Source organism: Onychostoma macrolepis, chromosome 14, assembly GCF_012432095.1.
Source record: "Onychostoma macrolepis isolate SWU-2019 chromosome 14, ASM1243209v1, whole genome shotgun sequence".
Lineage (NCBI taxonomy): Eukaryota > Metazoa > Chordata > Actinopteri > Cypriniformes > Cyprinidae > Onychostoma > Onychostoma macrolepis.
The window spans coordinates 14197475-14213084 of NC_081168.1; positions in this window are offsets into that span (position 1 = coordinate 14197475).

A 15610-nucleotide genomic window follows, 5' to 3' on the forward strand; every position below is an offset into this window, starting at 1 on the left:
CCCCCGGCATTCCCCTGCGCTTCTTATGCCAACAGAATTTGTTACGAGGCCACGGGTTCAAGCGACCGATCGCCTGCCTTTGACGTTCCTTATTCTCACCGGCTGCGCTGTAAAGACAATGAATTCTGCTAGTACGGCTGTAATTATTTTATAGCTTTCTGTGTCTGCCGTGTATGTTTTGAATAAGACGTCTGTCGGGCCCTTGCTACACTCACGCTGGGAGTACAGCAAACACTCTTGCGCTCATTGGGGATGAATTGAGTTGACATGCTTTTTCTTTGACTCAATCCCTGTTCTTCTCTGTGTTAAGACCAGGTCTTTTTTCCCTCCCTTATCGCACCCCCAGCTTCCCTCTCTCCGCTTAAATCTCCTTAAATCCCTCGCTACCTACAGGCTACGGCTGCATCTCCTAGCACACTAAAACTACACGCCATTCACCAAAAGGTCTCCTAGCAACCACTTCAGTTCTTTTCCGTTCCTCCTGAAAGGGATTTTTTCGGAGAGCGTACCAAAGATATATGTGAAGTGTGTGTGAATAATGAAGCGGATGAAGAGACGATCTGGATAATTTAATCGGTGTGTGTACGTGGATATCTGCGTATATGGCCTCACTGCACTTGTTTATCTAACTGTGCAAAAAAATGGAAGTTTATGACTACGAAAGTCCCATACAGCACTGTTTTCTGTCAAATTTAGGGCTCCATGCTTGGCAGGACATCTTGTTTGTCACGGTTAGTGTTCGTGACTGTTCCGGTGAGCGCAAGCACCATTAAGTCCTTGCTGAGCCTAGAATTAAGGAAGACAAACTGTACGGATTAAGATGAGCTATAAAAATGGATCCTGTCAACTTTCGGGCGGTGAATTCCGGGTTAACAAGGAGGCGGTGAGATGGTGAGATTTCATAAGGTTGAGGTCAGTGTGTGTTCACCGAGTTGCTGTGAAAGATAGCAGAACCCAAGGGAGTGTGATTTGGCTTCGAGTTTGACCTCATACCAGGCTCGAAGATCTCAGACCTGTCTCCTCCTCAGCTCTTCATTTGTCTTTTGAACCAATGTGTGTAAATAATATTGAATCTGTGATGGATTTCTCATCTGGTCGTTGCAGGCCTACTTGAGCTTTCCAACTATCCAGCCTGAAAACATCCATGACACTTCTGGACAGCTGGGGTTTGTTTGGCAGTCTCCTCTCTTCTCCACTCTCCTGGGAAAGGAGGATGAGAAGGATACAAAGTGCATTCATTCGAGGCCATTCATTCACTCTGTAAACCTCCCGAATCCCTGCAAATGCAAAATCAATCGACAAAAAATGATGAGGCACCAGTTCTCCTCAAACACTGGAGTAATAAAGAAAACCATCAATATTTACAGAGCAAATGAGAGTAAGGAAATTACAAAATGTGTCTTTTCTAATGCTCTATTGATGTGGTGCCTGCTCTGCATATATAAACAAGCAAATCTGCCTCTTCTGTGAAATCAAGGTCGTATGGGGTGAACCTGAGAACGCTCTGGAAATAAATATTTATAGTAGTTATGTCACCTAATTTGGAAATTGTAAGAAGTATGACAATATTTCAGTTTGGATTCAGGTTCAACATTTGTGAAAGCAACAAAGATGGTCAACATGAAGCTGAATTTGTTTAGAATTTATTAAGCTATTTATTACAGCAAAACTCTATTCTGAACAGATACGTTTAACTATTGTAATATGAACAACCAATTATACTTTACTGCGTCCAGTGAGTTTGAGACTTATTTGTGAGTAAGGAAAATAAAATGTCAATTGTTTAAATGAGTCAAACATTCATGAATAAGACCTCACTGGTTGAGCTGCATGGTCTTTTAGTGTTCAATTCATACTGCATGCTCTCAACTAAAGTATTGTTTATTTATTTATTTTAGATAAGACAGATACATGCAGGAACCACAGTGAGAGTCTTTTAGTACAGTATTTCATTCTCATCAGTAGAAGTTAGACATCCAAGAACCATTAACAGAATCGGACAACATGGAAATAATTTGGTTCTTAATATGTATTTATTTATTTATTTCATTTTAATTGATCCAGTTCTTGATTACCCACCCTACTTATTTAATATATTGAATAAAAATCCCCAACTCCCATGATAACTCTATGAAGCATTTAATTGTGTTGCATATTAGTTTGTTTACAAAATGAGATAATTAGTAAGAGGAAATAAGATGAAAGAATAATTCACAGAACAGTAATGTGGCTGGAGTTAACATGGCTAATAATGTTCATTAACAAGGCTGAGTATGACCTGAAGTGTGAGGACATAATGGCAAACGATAGTTCATCAAGTAACACAGGAGGATAAATTAAAAACATTTCTCTTTAAAATACATCTTTACGTTTCACTTTAAAGTACGAGTTTGAGGCATGGCTATACTGTATATACGTATTTCTGCTAACAATATATATTTAGCATCTATGTTAGATACTGTATCTCATGTCAAGGCATGATGGCGATGACTAAAATAGAGCTAGATTATATTATCACATTCTTTGCTATTTGTCGTGTCACTTTTAAACTATATTGACATTTTGATATTCATGTAAAATGTTAATATAATGCTTAATATACTGTTAGCTTTAGCTTTCAGTGCATTCACTGCTGAATTATTCATCTCCAGTGACAATGATTTGCAGATCTTTTTGGAAGTTCTTTATCAAAAACTTGTACAGGTGCTGAAGCGAACAGTGTTTTACAAAGACACTCACATAATCCGCAACAGGAAGCAAAGTGCACTGGGGTTAGCCTATTTGGTACCCACAATGCACTGCTGACATGGCAGTCCATCAAAGGTGCAGCCCGAGCCCCCACAGCTGAAAAGAACAATTACCACTTCTATCACTTCCTCTAAATTAGCATTCATTTGAGATATGATTTACTACAAAGAAAAGCCATTTTTCCCTCATTTTCTCTCCCTTTCTTCCTAGCCTTTCTTCTCCTCTCTCGTCTGTCGTTTCTCTGCGGGAGCGGGTTAATGTAGTAACATTTGTATTCTCCTCTTGAGTCTCAGACAGGCGATGAGGATCTACGGCAGGTCAAGTCAGACTCTCTCTCTCTCTCTCTCTCTCTTTCTATCAGTTCCTCGCTCCTCCCTCCCTCCGCCTCCTCCCTTTCTCTCATCCGTGGCTCTTTGAAGAGATAAAGATGCTCTAATTGCATTTGCATATCATGGCTCGTGGGTCGTGACTCTTGGCCACGTGACGTGTGGGCAAACATGAAAAACACATCCAGCTTGCTAACTCTTTCAACTGTGCTTCTATATCCCTGAGCCTGGGCATGGTTTATGGTAAAAAAGGAGTCTTAGATCAAGTAAACAATGCAAACATTTGCTTGATTATTATAGCTATGGTGCTTCAGTCCCATTCGCCCTCTTCCCAAAATGTTCTGGGGTGATAAAATGGTTACATGTGTGACTGTTGACATTTTTTGCCAATTTTATTTACATTGTGTTTGATGATGTGATAAGTGCATGTGGTTTCTAGCAAACCATATCTCTGGGACTGAATGATATAGGGCCTTGAAATGAAGTTTCCAAAATAAAACTTTATTAAGAACTAGAATCAAAAATCATATTGCGATATCTTTGATACTTCTTGAGTTATATGCATGCAAACTGAAAAGAATATGTATGGCACTCAGGCAGGTATGTTCAATACAGCTGTTTTGACAGAAGGAAACGAGATATATCTTTAGTTTCAACATTTTGTTCTACAGATCTACCTCTCATTTCAGGTTCAACTAAGAAATTAGCTTAAAAATTATATATACTCTATGATAATGTTATAAATATTGAAAATATTATAAAATAATAAAGTAAATACAAGAAAAAGCAAACTGCTTCCTTTTTTTTTTTTTTTTTTTTTTTAATGTGTTGTGTTGCTGTCACAGTTTGTTGAAGTCTCTGAGTCTCTGGATTTATTTATTTTTATGTTTTTCAGTTGTGCATGGCAAGCGGTCCTGGAATTTTTCACCGGTTTAATGTTTGGCATTTGTGTACACAGAAACTGTCCGGGTTGCAGATCACTCAAATGGTGGGAAATTGAAGAATAAACATTTGATTATTTCTTTATTACCTCAGGCACACTTAACCTCTTTCTCTAGCAGAGCCTGTGGAAGGTTGTAACATGTATTAACATCTGTGTTCTTTGATATAATATTCCCATATTTATCTGTTAAAAACAAAAGACCCAGTGAAACTGGAGTTTTGTGACTTTTAGTACTCCTAAATATTGACAAAACTCAGTTTTAGCAGGTACACAGGTTTTATAAAGTTTGTTCTTGCTCTTTAAGGAAAATGGACAAATAAAAATTAATGACACATCTTGGAGTATCGACTTTTGTCAGATGCTCTCTATGAGAACATCCCACCCCTTGCAACTGACCTGCAATTTTTTTTTTAACATGAAAAGCTTTGCTATATATCATAATCAGAAGATGGCAGCGTGATCACAAAATAAATAAATAAAAATAAAAATATAATTGGACCTTAAGATATTTTCTTATACCAAAGGTACTTTAATTTTGTATACAGGCTGGTATAAAATGTGTAGACACATGTAAACTAGTGATTTCATCTTGTAGCTCACATGTAATATGTTAAACTGATTGTGTTACAACACTCCATGGTCTGTCCTACCCAACACACAATTATCCTGTCTTTCTCCCCTCTCTCACTCTCTCCTGAAGAGGTTTTGGGTTTCCCCCATGTTTGCTTTCACAGCTAACTTTATTCTGTCAGTCTCAAATAAGAGGACACGAATGTCAACACATGAGCTGAAAAGGGTCAGAACACCAGCAGACGTTTAGTTTTCCAGGAACCTTTGCCAAAAGCCAATTAAGCGATGATAGCATAAATAATCTTAGAATATAATACCCTGCGTTTTCAAGCTTTGGCCCCTTATACAAACATACTGACTTCACTTCAGTGACCTTGTGTTGGGGTCCAGAATCAGGTATAATTAGGAAGTTTGTGCCAACAGATATGCTTACTGTGAGCTCCCAATTATGTCCAATCTGTCTCCATTTCAGAATACCAGACTTCAGAGTTTTCGTGGCAAAATGATGGAGTAAAATGTCAGAGTAATTTGTGTTAAATCAAGGCATGCCTTAGAAGCCCAGCGCTGTTGTTGCATTTTAGGGGCATTAAAGTTGTGCTGCACTCTCCACAGATGGAAATTAATGATTTGAGAGTCGAGGTCACACGTGTTTGTGTGTGTGTGTGTTTCACGCTACAGAGAGGAGGAGCATTAACAATGAGGCTCAAAGCCATTATTACACACAGCGCTGTCAGAACAGCACTCAAAGAGTTTACCACTGAGAATAACACACACACACACACACATACACACATACACAACAATTTCTATATCCCACCGCTCAAACTCAAACCATTTGAGACCAGCAGTAAAGCACTGTTACAACTGTACTTTGATCTGCGATATGAAATGATGCATTTCACATACACATTCAAACAAAACACACACACTCATTGTCAGATGAGAGTTGAGAACGTAATGGTGCATTGCAGGTGTAGCCTCAACAGCCCATTTGTCAGGAGAGGCATTCAATTAGAGATGAGAGACTGAGAGCCCGCCAGAGAGAAAGAGAATGAAAGAGACAGAGAGAAAGTTAATAGAGTTAACCCTTAGATGCAGAGCTGCTGTTGTAGGCCCCAAAATCTTGTAAGCTCTTTTTCAATGCACAAATAGTTTGTCGTACTGGGGCAACACAGTTCACTAAAAAGCAGTGGCACTTGCAGTGTTTTGTTCAATAATGATCAACAAACAAGATTAATTAGCTGCTAAATATCATTGCAGGTGACAAAAAAAACAAAAACAGACCCCACAATGTATGGACCAACAGTTGCAACATTCTTCAAAATATTTTCTTGTGTTCGTCAGAAGCAAGAAAGGCATAAAGGTTTGGAACAATATGACGTTGAGTAGTGAGTATATGATGACAGTGTTTTCATTTTTTTGATGAACTGTCTTGCAAAGTTACCGTAATTATATATGCTGAAAGGAGGCCAAAAACATAATTTTGTATAAATGAGTTTTTGTACATTTTTGATAGATCATAGCAATCATACAGAGTTGATTCATTCTTCTGGGTTGCATCGGTAGAGTGATGCAATACAGTGCTCATGATAGTCTACGGTTAATATTACTTCAGTGCATTTGAATGTAATTCATGTTGTTATAAGACAAAGAATTAAATAAGTCCAAATGACCTCATTCTAACCATGTAATATTTGGCAAGGATGGCAAAATATGAAAGAGGGTGTGAGAGAAAGAGAAGCTGCACCTTATCCTTTCTGTCCACACCATTTCCTTTCTCATTTTTGATTCTCATTACTGATATTGATTCTTTCGGTCTTCATCTCTCTTTCTTTTCTCTCACACTGTTCTCCTTCTTGTGCTTTGAGAATTGCACTATAAAAATGTTTTGTCTGGAATTCTAAAACTGTACTTAAACCATATTTCACATAGATAGATAGATACACTACCAGTCAAAAGATTTTTAATGTAATTTTTTTTGTTTTGTTTTGTTTTTTTTAATAATTGTCTTCTGCTCACCAAGCCTGCATTTATTTGATGCAAAATACAGCAAAAACAGTTATGTTGCGAAATATGTTTTACTATTTAAAATAACTGCTTTCTATTTGAATATATTTTCTAATGTAATTTATTCCTGTGATCAAAGCTAAATTTTCAGCTTCATTACTCCAGTCTTCAGTGTCACATGATCCTTCAGTCTCTGATTTGCTGTTCAAGAAACATTTTTAATTATTATTATTATCGATATTTAAAACAGTTGAGTACTTTTTTTCTTTTTCTTTTTTTTTTCAGAATTATTTGATGAACATAAAGATCCAAAGATCAGCATTTATCTGAAATAAAAAGCTTTTGTAACATTATATTCGAAAACACCATTCGAACGCTTGGAGGGTTTTTGTGTGTGTGTGGGGGTTATGAATTATAGAAATTAATACTTTTATTTAGCAAGCATGCTTTAAATTGATGAAAAGTGATGATAAAGACCTTTATAATGTTACAAAAGAGTTTTATTTCAGATAAATGCTGTTGTATTCATCAAAGAAACCTGAACATTTTTTACTGAGCTGTTTTCAACATAATAATAATAATATTTATTTATTTTTTTTTTTTAATTTTAAATTTTTTTTTAAGCAGCAAATCAGAATATTAGAATAATTTCTGAAGGATCATGTGACTGGAGTAATGATGCTAAAAATTCAGCTTTGAAATCACAGAAATAAATTACACTTAGAAATATATTCAAATTGAAAACAAGTTATTTTAAATAGTAAAAAAAAAAATCCAAATAAATGCGGGCTTGGTGAGCAGAGATAGATAGATAGATAGATAGATAGATAGATAGATAGATAGATAGATAGATAGATAGATAGATAGACAGACAGAACGATAGATAGAGATTTTATTTTTGTAAGTGTGTGTAATGGAGACCAGCAAGTAGGTGCTGTGCAGAGACTCACTAGTGACTGATGTAAATGATTGCACCCTTTTAGCCTCCTTGTTAGTGTGCCTGCCTCCCACGCTGGAGACCTGGGTTCAAGACCCACTCAGAGCAGGCGAACAGGACCAGTTACATGTGCTTGCGCTGCATTCTTTAAAAAATACATGACCTCTTATGCTTCTTCCTCCCTAATTTAAAAACTTGATAGCGACTCTGTCCTTATATCTTGACAATGTGTTACCACATCAGCAACCATCTGACCTTAAGTCAACTGGTTCCTCTGATAATAATGAATGCCACATGAAGGTGCCCGTGATTATCCCAACACCACCCCCAGGTAGAAGCTACCAATTAAGCAAGGAAATGGTGAGGAGACAGATGCAAATGTATAATTTCTTCATCCCAAATTAAACCAGGTGACAAATTGAATTTCAGCTCCAAAAAGTTTCTCCTTTCACAACTTTCCTCATACTTCTCCATTAGCAAGATGCCATTCAGAGTGTCAAAAGATGTTGGTGGTATTGTGTCAGTAGTGAATGGGCCCAGATGTGTGCGATGCGTATCCGTGCATGTAAAGCAGGATGCCGATTTTTGTTTGGCATTTCATGGAGTTGTTCTGAATTCCGCCCACCTCAGCACTCGACTGCTGTGTCAATCCCGCTCTCTAGCCCATGTGTGCGCGTTTGTGACTCAACGGGATGAATTATGAAATGAAAGACTAAAACAGCGCGAGAGGGATGTGCGCAGCTGCGTGCGACAGAAAGAGAGGCGGAGGGAGTGATTTCAGCAACCATCCTGCCGACCTCCTGCTGAGTAAGAACTCGAGGAGCAATGCACTGTCATTTTAAAGAGAGAGAGGAACAACAGACACTTACTCAGTGAAAGGAAACATTTTGCATTCCTTTTCCAGGAGGCAAAAGTTTTCCGTGTTAAACTTAATCGCAGAATAGGAAGAGACACGCCTCCGTAGCATTCGGTAGTGTAGGACTGCATCTCCGCTCAAGCAACTGCCAAACACAGAGCAGGATCGAGAAGCACTTCCTGACTCTGTGGACTGTAAAAGCCAGATGGATCTGTGCATTTTCAAGGTCAAAACTGAGGCAATTAAACTAAGCTGTACAGTCGGGGCTCTGGCTGCCAGTACAGCACAAATAAACACACACACAGACATGAAAATATAGGCTGTTTTTCCCAGTGGTGCTCCGCGAGGGAATTTTCCGGGAGAATGATATGGTAAATTAATATTGATCAAACCTGCTCTCCTTACAGTGTAACAGTAAATAATAGCAGGAGATTTACCATCAAAGCTATCATGTATTTTGTTGAAATTTGTTCTATCTTACACAGATGATCTCTTCTTGAAAAGTATTGATATAATCTTTCCGATCACCAGTTCAACACTTGTATATACAGACTTCGACTAATATGAATATTCCTGGCTCAGACAGTTCATTCGAAGACTTTCTGATGCTTGAAAGCCCTTTCTGTATTGAGAATCTCTAATCTGATTGGCTTTTAAGCATCAATAAGCACACACAAGCCTGCATGTTTTTTTTTGGGGGGGGGGGGGGGGTTATCAGTCCATCTGCTGATACAACAAGTTTGTAGAACCTACCACAATATATATTTTTTACATTTTGTTCAGTGTATTCTAGACAGGTGCCATTATGACATATTTTTATAAGCTAACCTGTATGTTTGTTTTCTTGACAAAAATACTTTTGGATTATTGTAGAAAATAAGCTCTGCGATTCACAGAAGTTTATCGTTTTTACATGTTTTCTTCATTATGATAATCTTCACAAATGAACAAAAAAATTATGAATTTTGAAGACTAAATACAATCACCAAGATACATCAGTCCGCCATTGTGTCGACTCTGGTGCAGGGGAAGACAAGAATGTCTCCAATTAAGCGATTGAGGCGTTTTGTTGTTGGATGTAATAATGAATATAGCAGTCATCATTAACTCCCAACATCTGAGCTGCTGAAGACGCAGAGGATTAACGTTACTTTCGTTTTGAAGGGAATGCGCTGATCCCCAATCTGCCTAAATGCGTCTATGTTTGTGCAGAAACACTACAAAAGTTTTTTTTTTAATTAATTTTTTTATGAAGCTTTGCAAATCACCTTTCCTAATAATGTGCTAGTCAGCCAGTTTCACGGCTGAAGTATAAAGTCTGCTAGTCACCCCATGGAAGAGAGGGGTGGGGTCAGAAGAGCTCATTAGCATTTAAAGCAACATCGACTAGAATGGCTTGTTGAAAACAGAGCTGATTTTGACAGGGTAAAGAAGGTGTTTTTTTTACACTACCATTGAGAAATTTTAACCAAAGTATGTTATAGACTTTTCATTAAGACCCTAAAGAATCATATCAACTTGTGGAAAATGGGCATCCGATGACCCCTTTAAGTCTTTAATTAAAAATGTTTTCCCTCAAAGTTTGAGTTAGAATAGTTTACAAGTGTGATTATAAACACAACAAAGCTTTGAAAGTGAACTAGTAGCTAAGTACTGTAGATGAGTTTAACGGTTCAGTGTGATGTCATGGAATGAAACACAAAAATATGAGCTTGTGTTAACTACAGATCTTATTTCAGACATTAAACGAAAACCCATTCAGAAAAAAAAAAAAAAAATCCACTGACTTCTACAAAGTGCTAAATGCTAACTCATTTCCAGGTTTTGACCGACAATAATATGAAATTCCTGCAACACTCTGTTGTGGTACTAACATCTATTTCAGATCAACCCAGACTTAAACAGAAGTGTGTTAGTTCGGTTTACATGTCGTTCAGATCATTTACTCACCTGTAACTACAGGAACTCCGCTCCTTCAAAATTATTTATGGCCTTGTCATACAGTCGTTCACTTGTTTTGAGATGCTTCAATAATTTGAACTTCATCAATATTTCAGTTAAATTTGAAAGTCACTCTCCACCTATTTATTTATTTATTGTCTCTCTCCACCTGTTGCGTTATGCACAAGCAGGCTTGATGAAACTCTAAAATGATGCTGAAAGCTAATCGGTTTGAAAGGTCACCTCTGATAATGATTGGTTATTTATACAGAAGGAAGCTAATTTCATTTTGTCTCACTTTTTTCAGATGCTTTTTTTTTTTTTTTGAGGAATAAATGTTGCTTCATTTACATATTCTGATTGGTCAATTTACACATCAGAGGAGCTTATAGATTGTCAGTCTTAACTGTGAAGTGATTTTACCCACTTAGGCCACAGAAAAAAAAAACTAAATATAATAAAAATAAATAAATGTTATAAAATATAAATAACAAATTATATATTTATGCTGCAGAGTGGTGATATAATAATAATAATGTTTTTATTTTAATTTTTTTATAAAAACAAATAAATGCTATAAAATATAATTTAAAAAAAAATGTTTCTGCAGTATTGCTGCTACTTTTATTTTCAATACATACATTAAGGAGACTCATCCTACTTTAACTTCTCCAACGGAACCCTGCTGATTTTCCATGGTGCGTGGTTGGTTTGGACATTCCATCTGACAACACCTCATTAGAGAATATCTACCATAATCTTCGCTCACACGCTCCCTTTCAGAACGGCTTTGGAAATGGTCTTCTTCTAATCTCTTTTAAACATCCATCTCTCTTTGTCTCTTTCTCATGTGCTCACACCCCTCCCTCCCTCTGCTGTGTTAGTACTTTCCGTGTCAGAGTCCTGATCATAAATAACGCACTCCCACGGCCTGCGGATCTCTTGATATATTAGCCTGACCAATCGTACGTGTGTGTGAGAGGGAGAGATAGAGATAGAGAGAGTCTGATGTATTAGCCATGGCTATCAGAATGAAAGACAGCTTATGTTATGACCGGGGGGCGGGGCCTTAGGCTCTTGATAAATGGAGTCTCTCCGTAGGTTATAAGGAATGAGTGATCTTCTGTCATCCATCACGCAGGAAAACGAGAGAAAAAAGAGGAGTGCAGGGAGTGTTCGCAGTGTGAGGACCCAGTGGCCGAGCCGGGCCGGAGTAAATCAAATGGGCCTTATTTTCTTGATTGCCTTGGTGACAAGACAAAGAGCTAGCGCTCAGCTGATACACTAAAACCCGGCCCAGCAGCCAATGCCGGAGCTGGAGTAATGTCCAAAATACGTAAATCTATCATAAATCTAATAGGTCACACCTAGAAGCTGCCTCCACGCTGTCTTGCATATTGATATGGGTCACTCTATAAAACAGGTGTCAGTTTTGTCCCTTGCATGTTTAAAAGGTGGCTTGCTATTGATTGATTGATTTATTGATTGATTGATTTGCTCTGTGAAGTTTCCCTCCACTTTGGCTATACTAAATATAAAATATGTGAATAAATTTGAAACATATATAAACTTAATTGCAAATTGTGCAAAAGAATAGTAATTTTAAAAATCATTAAAAAGATACCCATTTTATTGGATGACCCATATACTCACTCAAACATATTCTACACAGTCCAACAATGGGAAGAAATATGAGCCAGAAGACTGCAAGAACTTTAGCTCTTATATTCACTGAATGGGGATTAAGACACAGCCAATGAATCTCCCTTTTTTGAGAAGTAACCCAAAATTCCCCTTCCAAATCCCATTTTGCACACCCTACTTACTTCCTCTGTCTTACTCAATCACACATACTCCTAACCTCAGTCCAGAGATATCGCTATCTTTTGTTTTTAATTAAATATTCTCACATTGGATAAAATGTTATGATATAGCAAAAATGAAAACAGTGAGTATAGAACTTTTTTAATTGTTTTATTTATTTATTTTTTACTTTCAATGGCTGTACAGTGTCTACATACTTGAACACAACTTAAAAAGAAAAGAAAAGAAGAAAAAAAACTTTGAAACTGTCATCATTTATGCATTCTATATAAAGGTGCATCTCAAAACATTATAATATTGTGGAAAGTTATTATTTTAACTTAACATTATTTTTTTAACTTATTTCAAACAGTGAAACTTTCATATATTCTAGATTCATTACATGTAGAGTAAACCATTTCATTTTTTATTTATTTTTTTATTTTGATGATTAGAGCTTACAGCTCATGAAAGTAAAAAAAAAAAAATCCAGTATCTCAAAATATTATAATATTTCCTAAGATCATTCAAAAAAAGGATTTGCAAAACAGAAAATTTCAAGTTCTTTAAAGTATGTGGATTTATGCACTCAATACTTGGTCAGAGCTCCTATAAGCACAAACTCCAGCATCAGTGAGGTGTGGCATGGAAGCGAACAGTCTGTGGCACTGCTGAGGCACTATTGAGCCTTCAACTCGTCTCTTTCTCTTGAAAATATCCCATAGATTCCATATGGGGTTCAGGTCAGGCATGTTGGCTGGCCAATCAAGCACAGTAATATCATGGTCAGAAAATCACTTGGAAGTGGTTTTGGCAGTGTGGGCAGGTGCTTAAGTCCTGCTGAAAAAGGAAATCAGCATCTCCATAAAGCCTGTCAGCAGATGGAAGCATAAAGTGCTCCAAAATCTCCTGGTAGACGGCTGCGTTGACTTTGGACTTGGATTCTGTGCCTCTTCAGTCTTCCTTCAGACTCCAGACCTTGATTTCCAAATGAAATGCAAAATTTAATTTTATCTGAAAAGAGGAATTTGGACCACTGAGCAACAGTCCAGTTCTTTTTCTCCTTAGCCCAGGTACGATGCTTCTGACGTTGTTTCTGTTTCAGAAGTGGCTTGCTAGCCTTTTTCCTGAAGACGTCTGAGCGTGGTGACTCTTGATTCACTGACTCCAACTTCAGTCCACTCCTTGGGAAGCTCTCAAAAGTGTTTGAATCAGCTTTGCTTGACGGTATTCTCAAGCTTACGGTCATCCCTGTTGCTTGTGCACCTTTTCCTACCCAAATTCTTCCTTTCAGTCAACTTTGCATTTAGTATACTTTGATACAACACTCTGTGAACAGAAACCCCTGTGAGTAATGGCCTTCTGTGATTTATCCTCCTTGTGGAGGGTGTCAATGATTGTCTTCTGGACCATTGCCAAGTCAGCAGTCTTCCCCATTATTGTGACTTCAAAGAACAAGAGATACCCGAATTTATACTGTAGGGATGATCATTTAATGAAATTCAAATGTAAATATTCTAATATTTTGAGATACTGGATTTTTGACTTTCATGAGCTGTAAGCTCTAATCATCAAAATTGAAAAAAAAAAAAAAAAAACTTTTGAAATGTTTTACTCTATATGTAATGAATCTAGAATATATGAAAGTTTCACTTTTTGAAATAAGTTACAAGAAAAAAAACCCAAATAAAATAAATAATAAAAAAATAAATAATAATAATATATAAATATGATATTTCACTCTTCACAGCCCCTGTTCCCCATACATTTTCACTGTGTAGAGAATAGCTCAGATTTTCTGCTAATTTTTTTCTTTGGAGAAGAAACAACATGGCATGGAGTAAATATGACCTACACTCTTAAAAATAAAGGTGCTTCACGATGCCATAGAAGAACCTTTTTTATTTTTTTTTGGCTAAATGGTTCCATAAAGAACCTTTAACATCCGAAGAAACTTTTTGTTTCACGAAAGGTTCTTATTGGTGAAAGAAAGTTCTTCAGATTATAAAAAGGTAAGAAAGAAATTATTCTTTAAAGAACCTTTGACCGAATGGTTCTTTGTGGAACCGAGAATGGTTCTTTCATGGCATTACTGTGAAGAACCTTTTAAGCACCTTTATTTTTAAGAGTGTACATAACATATCATTAAAATTTAGTGTAAATGAGAAGTTTGGGTGAACTATCCCTTTAACATTGCATTGTAATTCACTCTTTCTGGCATTGTCTTGCCACTTGGTTCATATCTTTCCCCCCTTATAAAATGATCATTGCAAAAACCCACTTTATGCACTTTCTTGTAAAACATTTTCTTCCCACAGGCTGTCAGGCTACTTCCCTGACTGAATGAAACTTTATGAACTTCCCACTGAGCTATCGTTACTTGAACTCATTTAACTGCTGTAGACACACACACACACACACACACACACACACATTTTAGACAATTCACAGAAGTACAGATAGTACTACACACACCTCTTTTGACCTTAATCAAGATGCAAAATTAATGTTTTTTTTTTTTGTTTTTTATGTTCAGAGACTATGTGTATTTATAACACTCAGCTTGGACTCATTCATTATGTCTATGTACTTTCATTTCTATTTTAGATATACCATATATCTATCTACTGTCTTTTTTATTCATTGTAATTTATTGTAGTAATTTGCTGAAAATATACTATGTCTGTATCATAGTTTCAGAGAGAAATCACGTTTTTTTTTTCGTTTTTTTTTTCTCCATTGCCCTGCAGTGTTTCAAAAATGGCAGCAGTTGCAAAGTAGTAATACAGTACTAGTAAAGTGCAAAGTAGTAGTAAACTCTAGCTTGGGGGTGCTCCATTGCTCATATTAGTTTGCATCACTCTACTATTCCAGAAAGTATGTGAGTGTTTTGGAATCAAAAACAATCAGAAGTTGGAGTGAATGTTTTCTTTCGCCCCAGAAACAGGTTTTCTTTCACTGGTGAATGAGGAGTTGGAAATGGAAAACCTGGAGCAAAGCTAGAAAACACTGAAAGACACAAGAATAACTGGTCAAATTATGTCTGAAAAGTTACTTGTTTATAAAACTGCTGTATACATGTAAGCACAGTATTATGCTCCTTGTTCATGTGGCATCACCTGATATTATTGCACAAAATAATCAACTTTTGATTTTGTATGTTGTTTTGAACAAAACAAATACCCAAAGTCCAACTAAAAATATGAATCCAATTCACACATAGATAATATGTAGCTTTCTTTTGATGTTGTAGTAAGTTTTAGCATTACAGTTGGAATGACAAAAGGAGCGAGAGATAGGGTCTTGTATGCATTGCATGTGATATAACACTAGATTGGAAAGAGCTTTTATCTTTTCAATGGGAATGTCAGAATGGAGGTATCTCTCTTAGTAGAGGGCCAATCTGTTTGGTTTTCTTCCTGCTTTCTTTCTGTAATTATGTTTTTTTTTTAATGGCTTTTTTGGCAAATGACGACTCT